This window comes from Lycium barbarum, chromosome 10 (assembly GCF_019175385.1).
Source record: "Lycium barbarum isolate Lr01 chromosome 10, ASM1917538v2, whole genome shotgun sequence".
Classification (NCBI taxonomy): Eukaryota; Viridiplantae; Streptophyta; class Magnoliopsida; order Solanales; family Solanaceae; genus Lycium; species Lycium barbarum.
Genome location: NC_083346.1, coordinates 26,616,138 through 26,625,337, shown reverse-complemented (window position 1 = coordinate 26,625,337; position 9,200 = coordinate 26,616,138).

Here is a 9,200-nt window from a genome sequence, read left to right as displayed (position 1 = left end):
CTCATTCTCCTATCTTTGCTCATAGCCGATCTTGAAACTAAGAAGTCCAACGGTGGATTTATGCATTGTCTCCGACGTAACTTTGGTTCTTTTTTAATCGGGTAAGTATTTTTATATGCAATATATTTTTTTTTCGTAGCAGGCAAATTACCTAAAGTCTCCCTAATCTTGGCACATGTTATTAGTTGCACATCTAAATTATCAGTAGTTTTAGTTACCCCCTTGAACTTGGCTATTTGATAACTTTTGCCTCTGCACGACCTCACCGTAAGAGCTTGGAAAATAGTAATGCCACAAATATAATTATATATTAATGATTTTCCACCAATTCAATGGGAAAGTGAGATGTATACATATTACAACCCTAAATTCAATTCCTTTCTTCTCTCTTTTCTCATAGCCGAGCTTGAAACACAGCAGTTCACCGGCAGATTTCTACATCGGGTACCTTTCTTCTCTGGCGTAACTTTAGCTCTTCTTAAATCGGGTGAGTATTTCGATCGGCTAAGTATATTTGTTTTTAATCGGCAGAATACCTAAAGATGCCTTCTAAACCTGGCATGAATTATTAGTTCCACACCTAAACTATCAGTAGTCTTCATTGAGGATTCATCTCCATCTTTACTATCTTGATGGATGGAAAATTAAAAATAATTAAAAATTAAGCACGTGCAATATACGTGTTCTTTCCTTTGTTTTTTATTTTTATGTTTGGTAAATTATGATCTTATGCAAATAAATTTCTATTTGATTTCTACTTCATATAATTTATGTGTGCCACTAAATCAATACAGTTTGAATACGTACAAGAAACATTCACAAACGGTTCATCAATAGTATGCCCACGAGGTTCTACCACTGTCGGGCCAGCTGCCAGTCTCCCATTACTCAAATTGTTGAAGGGGCAGTTGCCCGCACTGTAATTTTTTTTTTATACAACTCATGACATCTTTCTTTTGTGTATCTATAATCAGAGGCGGAGCCAGGATTCGTCAACCTGCTCAGAGTACAATTTTAGTTGCTTTTTGTACAACTTATTGTTGCTGTGTTCGTCCACCTTGGGTGTTTATATATAATAAGAAGAATATAGAATAGAAAAATAGATATATATTTTTAGTAATGTGGCCAAGTAATAAGGGACGAAGGGAGTACTTCATTTATTAATTTTTAAAGAACGTGAAAACTCAAGTATAGTAATGTGGCCAAGTAATATGGGACAAAGAGACTACTTCATTTATTAATTATTAAAGAACATGAAAAGTCAAGTAATATGGGACGAAGGGAATAATTCATTTATTAATTCTTAAAGAACGTGAAAAGTCAAAAGCGAACAAGTAAAAGTGCACAGAGGAAATAAATATGTGTCGGAGAATTAAAATTGAAGTGCATACATGTATTCATGAGAAGTGAATAAATATTCAGCAAAAATGTGAAAAGTCAAAAGTGAATAAGTAAAAGTGCACGGAGGAAATAAATATGTGTCGGAGAATTAAAATTGAAGTGCATACGTGTATACATGAGAACAAAATAAATATTTAGTACTATGACATATGTCCACGTGGGATTTATTAATTCTTAAAGAATGTGAAAAGTCAAAAGTGAACAAGTAAAAGTGTACGGAGGAAATAAATTTGTGTAGGAGAATTAAAATTGAACTGCATACGTCTACATGAGAAGAGAATAAATATTCAGAAAAAACGTAAAAAGTCAAAAGTGAACAAGTAAAAGTGCACGGAGAAAATAAATGTGTCGGAGAATTACCCAAAAGCTATGACATATGTCCACGTGAGATAAAAAAGTAGTTGGGTAAAATGTACAAGTTATATAGCTTTTGGTACAAGCATTCATTGCATGTACAATTTATAAAGCTTTTGGTACAAGGATAAATAAGCCAAGTTTGTGTACAACTTAAATAACTCTTTGTACAATTCTTTTATGCTGTGTTCGTCCTCCTTCACTGCTTATATATAATAGACTAGACGGCGTATGCCCGTGCGCCGAACACTTTCGATTATAGTGTATCTATGCGTATGTAGTTGTGTTTGGGCAGTGATAATATATATATATATATATATATATATATATATATATATATATATTTATATTGCTAATAAACATACATAACTTTGCACTGTTTTTATGCATATATATATATATACACTATGTTCAAGACATGATTAAGAGCCTGTTTGGATGAGCTTATTTTAACCAGCTTATAGGCTGTTTGCAGCTTATAAGTTAAAAAAAAAAAAAAGTTGGGGTATCCAACTTTTTTTTTTGGCTTATAAGTTGAAAACAGCTTATAAGCTGCTTTAGATAAGTTAAGTCAAACGAGCTAAATTATTTTTTTGAGCTTATTTTAAGCACAAAATGACTTTAAGCTGGCCAGCCAAACACTCAAAAAAGCTGAAAACAGCTTATAAGCAACTTATAAGCCAATCCAAACGGGCTCTAATATAATATTGTAATTTGTGCTCCGTATTCAAAACTTTATTATATTGGTGTTTGCTACGAATATAAAGTTGGCAAAAATTTATTAATACTTTTAAAAAGAGAGACTTGTTTAAAAGGAAACTATTTTTCTCACTTTGAGATAAAACAATAGCAATATTTAAGCATCAGTTGATACTTTGAATTTTAATTCGATTAAATTAAAGGTGTAAAATATTCTATTGTTAATGTATGTAGATTGGACCTAAACAATACTTATTATGTTTTTTATCAAATTTTGATTTGGATAATTCTAATTCAAATTATTAAATTAATTTTTACATGTTTAAGACGATACAAAGTAGAAATTTGATTTTCTATTTAAACGAAGAACTGCTATTTTTTAATTTTTGATAAATATTCTTGGTTTAGCTCATTTTACTTGTCATGTTGTCTTTTGCACGGGTTTTTAAGGAAAAATCAATTAGAATTATAATTTGACTAATTTTCCTTATTAATTATTTGATCTCCATTTAATATTTTATTTTATTTTACGACATTAATCTCTTTTCACATTTATCAGAGTAAGAAAAAAATAAAAAAGTAATTAAATTCTATCTTATTTTAAAATATAAATATTTTAAGTATATTTATTTTAGTAAACATAACAAATAAATGACATGGCGGAATAGCAAATACAACAGTTAAATATCTAGATTAAATCTTAGGCTAATATAAGAAAAGAAAGAAAATTGTATGGTTTGGTTACTTAACTGTCACGACCCAACCGGAGGGCCATGACGGATACCCAGCGCTAACCCACCCGAGCACCTCTTATCATGCATTCACATTTACATCTGGGTGGGCCACATAGCTTAATCATAATTTTTATCCATCATTCATGCTAATCTCATTGGGCAACATACATTTATATCACCATCAACAACTATGCCCATATCAATGTACATAAGTCGACGAGGCTATCAAAATGATATTCAAAATATAAGCCGACAAGGCTAAAGACATATAACCATATACACATGTCTACGAGCCTCTAAGAAGAGTATGTCACATCATATAGGCGGGACAGGACCCCGCCATGCCCATAAGTATGTACACAAAAGAATAGATACCAAAGGTTGTAGCTCCGAATGAAATGGAACTTCTCTACGTAGTCCCTGAGTAATAAAGCTATGGATCAAGCCTGCCTCCCTGGCCACCTGCGGGCATGATGCAACGTCCACAAACAAAAGGACGTCAGTTCGAAGACTGTACAGAGTATGTAAAGCATAATCAACATCATTATAGAAGCATAATAGACAACATAAGGAATAGCATAAGAGGCGAGGTAGTAGAACCATCGTCATAAACACTTACTTGCCTTTCATAGGGATCTTTCATTTCTAATGCTTTCTTGTGTACATACACGTGTACATATGCATACATCCATATCCATATCCGTATTTGTATCCGTATTTATGTACATTTTCATATCTATATTCATAATCGTATTCATAATCGTATTCATAGCATACCTGACCATGAAGGATTGGTGTTTCACATACCCGGCCATGGCAAGGCTCGGTGATTATACATATCTGGCCCTACCAAGGCTGAGGGTTATCCGCACCCAACTGCAGTGGTGTGCGCGCAATACATATCATACCCGGTCATATAAGCTCGGTGTTACATAATAGTCATACATAGACACATATACATAAGAGCTCATGAGCATCTGCGACATCATTACTATCGTCATTTCATTACATCTATCCTTAGGGGATCTCCCATCATATAAGGAATTTAGTAGAATCATTGTTATAGCCCGTATTTTGTACGTACAGAAATTTCGGGGTAGTCGTGGTAAGTTAAGGGCAAGACCATTTTCCAAAATTATTTTTGTACAAGTTGTTTATGAATATTATTTATGAACATTATTAGTATGGAAATATTGAGAAAGACTAAGGATAGAAAGGGAATTCGCAAAGTGGCTCATGGAAAAATTGTGGAAGGCTAGGGGCAATATGGGAATTTCACCAACAATTCAAGAAAATTCTTGAATAGTCCAACTTGGCCATGTGGCCGTCCAAGTCAAGGTGGACTTGGCCCACATAAATTATATGTATGTATATATATGACATATTAGTCATATTTCCCCACAAAAAACTCTAGAACTTTGGAGAGAAAGAAAAAATAAGAAGAAGAAGAAAGAAAGAGCAAGGCATTCGGCCATGGCTCCTAAAATTGAGCCATGGAAAATTGATGAAGAAAAATTATTTTCTTCTAGTATTCCAATTAATTTGAAGGTCCTTATTAACATGAAGGAGTTGTTGGAGCAATTAAATCATTCATTTGTGCAATACATGCCCCTAGCCGAGTGAAGGGATAAGGGGAAAAAGGTATGTGTTCAACCTTCTCTTTCATGTTTTATGGATGATTTGTGAATATTGTAGAAGGTAGAAATGGATGAAATTCATGAAACATGAGTATGGTGGTTGTGGCCGAATAGATAGTAGGGTTGTGTAGATATGATGAGTTGATTTTATTTAGTATTTTGATTGTTATAGTTGTGGATTCCATGATGTAAAATGAGAATTTAATGGTTTGAAATGAAGTTGTAATCGTTTGTGGATTATGGAAGGAGTTAATGTGATATTAGCATGGTTTCTTATGATTATAAGAATGAATGATATTGCTAAAGTATAGATTGTTGATGTAGTTTATGAATTTGGAAGAAAGGAAATGCGTTGTTAGTGGTCTTGTGGAATTTGGAAGGTTTCGGGTGGAGTAGTATGTTAATTGGGTTGTTTGAATATTGTGTGAATTGTTTAAAGTGTTCTTGAATCTTGTTAGATTGATTTCGGATAAATACTTGAATGTGGGATCATTGGTGTTAGAAAGAATTGTTAATGTTAGAATGTATTTTGAAACAATTGTTGAAGTTGGAGATATGATTGTTGGTATTATTGTTGATAATTTGGCCGAGTTGAATTCTCGGGTTTGTTGTGTTAAATTGGCCGAGCTAGATTCTCGGGGATGTTGTATTTACAGGGGAGATGCTGCCGAAATTTCGGTAGAATATAAGTGAATTCATTTGAAAAACTAAGACAAGTATATGTCGATGAATCTAATGATTATGTCAAATTCTCTTGAATGTAGACTAGCAAGTTTGGACGAATAAGCGTAGCTAATAGGGCGTGGAGCAGGTATGTAAGGCTTACCTTTCTTTCTTTTGGCATGATTTTTATGAAACGAGCAAATGACGTATATGTATGAATTCAAAGGAATCTCCTATTCTTAGAGCCACTAGGATGGCTAATATTCTTGGCTTCCATAAGTGTTCCATATGGGTTTGATGCAAATCTATGATGTCCGAAGTTTGTTGATATGTTCCCAAATGACATTCGAAAGATAATTTATATGACTAAAATTTTGGTTTCCAAATGCTAGCACGTTTGACTATTCCATTGAGTCTCTGATATATTTTGATATGTACATATGATTCCAAAAGTTATATTTGATTTGATCTATACGATATCCGAAAGATACTTGATATGATTATTGCTTCGATTTTCCAAAAATGGCTTCTGAAATGCTCGTAGAAGGTTCTGCACTTCAAACGTCCATAACTTTCTCATACTAAGTCGGATTGACCCGAAACTTGTTTCTGAGCCTTCGGGAGTCGGTAAGTATACTTGTCTATCGAGTCTTGATTTATGTGCATATGGTTTCGCATTATTCTGTTCGTGCAAGCCTCAGTTTGGATTTCACTGAGCCCGGGCCAGGACATGTTCTCGTGCGTACTTCACTGCATTGTTCACCGAGTCCCTCTTACTTGCGGGCCGGGACACGTTATATGTATATGATGATGGCGGCCAGGATGACATATGATGATTTTATTCACCGAGACCCGCAGTAGAGGGCCGGGACACGTTATATGTATTCACCGAATCCCTCAATAGAGGGCCGGGACACGTTATATGCATACATGATATATGATGTTGACATGCATGATTCTCTCCACCGAGTCCCTCACTTGAGGGCCGGGACACGTTATGCATATATGGTATATGATGTGGACATGTATGATTTTATCCACCGAGTTCCTCATAGGAGAGCCGGGACACGTTATCTGTATATATGATATATGATATGGATATGCATGATTTTCATTCAAAAAGGCAAGTACTTGATGTTTGAAAAGGTCATACTTGATTCTGGTAAATCTCTGTTTCAGCTATGATTCTCGCTTGAACGTTCTCCTTCAATGCTCACGTTTCTACCTTTATTAGAGTTTATACTAACATTAGAAAATCGATAGCTTAGCACACTTGACTAAAGCTAGCGAAAATTGGGCAGCATCTTCTTTGTTTATACTACTTCCTCTATATCATATATCAACTCCTAAACATCTATAATAACATTCACAACATCGTAAGCAATAGTCTTTATTCACCTACATTATCCATATTTCTCAATTCACTTCAAATCATCCATATCCATGGTCATGGAACACTATTACATTCACTCATATACAATGTCTATCCCATGTTTTAATGTCAATTATAGCATAATTATAATAACAACATATCAAGAATCATGACTCATTCCAAACTACTACTCAAAATGCCACTATTCTCACATTCATGACCCATTTTCTATCTCCTTTTACAATCCAAGTCTTTCAACCTCTCAATACTTTAAACATCATGGAATGACCATTAAACTTACCTTAGATGGTGTAGGGATGGACTTCGGGTGGAAACACTTCACTTGAGCAAAACCCTAGTTCCACTTCCATTTGGATTTTTTGTCTTGGATGAACCTTAATGAGTTTCTTGCACTTGGTTCTCTTGGTTTGATGAAGTTGATCATCAATTTCTCTTGAGTTATTGTAGAAAAGGTGTGGAGAAATATTCTAGAGAGTTCTTGTGAGAAGGGGAGTGAAAATGAAATAAACTTGGGTCCCTTATATTAATACCTCACAATTTGTCCCGACGCAGTTCTACGGACCAACATACAGTCCGTATAATTTATATGGACCGTATGTCTAGTCGTAGATTTGGTCCAGAGACGCCGCCATTCTGGGCAGAATATACGGCCTAACATACGGCCAGTATATTTTATATGATCAGTATGTTGGGCCGTACAATGCCCAGCTTTTCCGAACTCGTTCTCGTCGACTCGTTTTATCTCCAATCCTTATGGAACCTTTTTAACACTTGTTTAGCACCTCATTAACAATATAAGGGATGTTATAACTCTTCTCCACAACATCATTAAGTCATTATTAATTCGGTACTAGTAAATCTCTTCTGATACATAACGTATACCTTGCTTGCCTTGGCAAACTTTTTTCTCTTGCCTCAAATGTCTTTGAAATCTCAATTTGGGTCATCAAATGCTATTTCTTACTTATTGAAATATCGTATACTTCGTGCCCTTCATTAGTCTAGTCACTGTGCATCAACGGAGAATTTTTCAAGGTGTAACATTCCTCCCTCCTTAAGAACATTCGTCCTCGAATGTTAGGTTCTCGAGGATTCTATAAAAAATTTTCCAGAGCTTCCCCTGTTATATGGTACTACCATCCTGTCAAAACAACCCATAATAACAATGCCTCACAGGTCCACAACATAATAGCAATAAAGTTTGGCCACACACGACCCAAACGCTTAAAAAGGAAAACATACATACCTCATGCTCTTGATGTCTCATCTTAGATCTCTTCTGGGGGTTGAAATAAGTGCGGGTACTTGGACTTCATATTTTCTTCCGCTTCCCAAGTCATTTCTTCTCTGTTGTTGTTTCTCCACAAAACCTTAACTGAGGCCATTTCTTTGTTTCTAAGCCTTCGTACTTGCCTATCTAATATGGCAATAGGTACCTCTTCATAAGTCAACTTTTCTGTCACTTGAACATCATCTAGTGGCACGATCCTAGTAGGATCTCCGACACACTTACGGAGCATTGAGACATAGAAAACCGGATGGACTGACTCCAAATCAGGAGGTAGATCTAATTTGTAAGCCACCTCGCCTACCTTGCGTATAATCTCATAAAACCCAATGTACTGAGGACTAAGCTTCCCCTTCTTGCCAAATTTCATAACGCCCTTCATTGGCGACACCTTTAAGAATACCCAATCTTTTACTTGGAACTCTAAGTCCCTTCGACGATTATCCGCATAGGATTTTTGACGACTTTGAGCCGCTAATAACCGATCTTGTATGAGCTTAACTTTCTCTATGGCTTGCTGGACCAAGTCTGGCCCTATCAGTTTAGTCTCTCCTGGCTCAAACCACCCAATTGGGGATCTACACGTTTGCCCATATAAAGCCTCATACGGTGCCATTTGGATGCCAGAATGATAACTATTGTTATAAGCAAATTCAATAAGTGGTAAATGATCATCCCAACTACCTCCAAAATCCAGTATACACGCCCGTAGCATATCCTCAAGGGTCTGAATGGTACGCTCAGCTTATCCATCAGTCTGTGGGTGAAATGCTGTGCTAAGACTCATCTGAGTCCCCAAACCTTCTTGGAAATATTTCCAAAAATTGGCTGTAAACTGAGTCCCTCTATCAGAGATGATAGATACTGGAACACCGTGAAGTCGCACTATCTCTTTAACATAAAGCTTTGCATAATCTTTTGCCATGTATGTAGTTCTGACTGGCAAGAAATGAGCTGACTTCGTGAGTCTATCCACAATCACCCATATAGAATCACACTTTCGTCGAGAACGGGATAAACCTGTAATGAAG